We start from the raw sequence: 806 nt of genomic DNA, 5'->3' as shown, positions 1-806 counted from the left end.
CCTTTAAAAGTTTTACCGTGGTATAATGCAATGTTAAACTACTTTCTGGAAGCTATACATGGCTTAGAATGATTTCCTTGGTTAAGTTTATTTAAGGACAGAACACACATTTCATATGCAATGGAGCCTGTGAATCAGAACAGAACACGTAAATTGACTGTCAGCCAGGGTAAAGGGTAATTGGTTGCATAACAATCCTAAACAAAAATAGACTTATTATTGTTGTTGTTGTTGTTTTATATAGCGCTATCATATTCCGGAGCACTTGATAAAGACGTATTTTATAGAAAATCAATTATTTTTAACCAATATTTATAAGTTGCATACCCTTTTTGCAAAGCTGTCAACGTTTAAGTCAATACAAGAATATATACAGTCGTGGGAAAAAGAAAGTACACCCTCAGATGACTATACTAATAAGAATAAGTACATTAATATACATTCTTCTATAAATGGGGCATTAGACATCACTTTAAGACAGTAACTTTTAAACAAATCAATTGCAAAACTACTGCACTCATTGATCATCAAATAACGAAGCCGTAAGTACTTTCATAAATGAATTTTAATGGTGGTGAAAGCTGTGTAAGTCAATTCCTCTTTTGTAAAAGTGCTTAACAAAAACACCACAATTATCTTAATGTTGATAAAGTTAACAAATTCAAAACTACAAACATAACAAGACAATAGGAAAATATTTTAGTTTCAAAGCTTGAAAAGAGAAAAAAAAAATTGTGATTGCAAGACAATGAACAACTGCTTGCAGGACCACGCCATCTTTCCATCAGCCAGCCCCCCCTCCATCC

At 32.6% G+C, this 806-nt stretch overlaps 1 protein-coding gene across 1 annotated transcript in view; it reads right to left on the bottom strand.

Moving 5' to 3' along the window:
- Positions 1–295: 295 nt before the first annotated feature.
- The window catches only part of MED10 (mediator complex subunit 10), a 5,882-nt gene continuing 5,371 nt past the window's right edge, over positions 296–806 (bottom strand). Inside the window, exon 5 of the mRNA XM_053466237.1 lies at positions 296–806. This exon is cut by the window's right edge and continues 237 nt beyond it. The gene's annotated coding sequence lies outside the window, so the exon portion shown is untranslated.

This window comes from Spea bombifrons, chromosome 5 (assembly GCF_027358695.1).
Source record: "Spea bombifrons isolate aSpeBom1 chromosome 5, aSpeBom1.2.pri, whole genome shotgun sequence".
NCBI lineage: Eukaryota > Metazoa > Chordata > Amphibia > Anura > Pelobatidae > Spea > Spea bombifrons.
The sequence above is the reverse complement of the archived record's forward strand: the minus strand, read 5'-3'. Positions and strand labels throughout refer to the sequence as shown.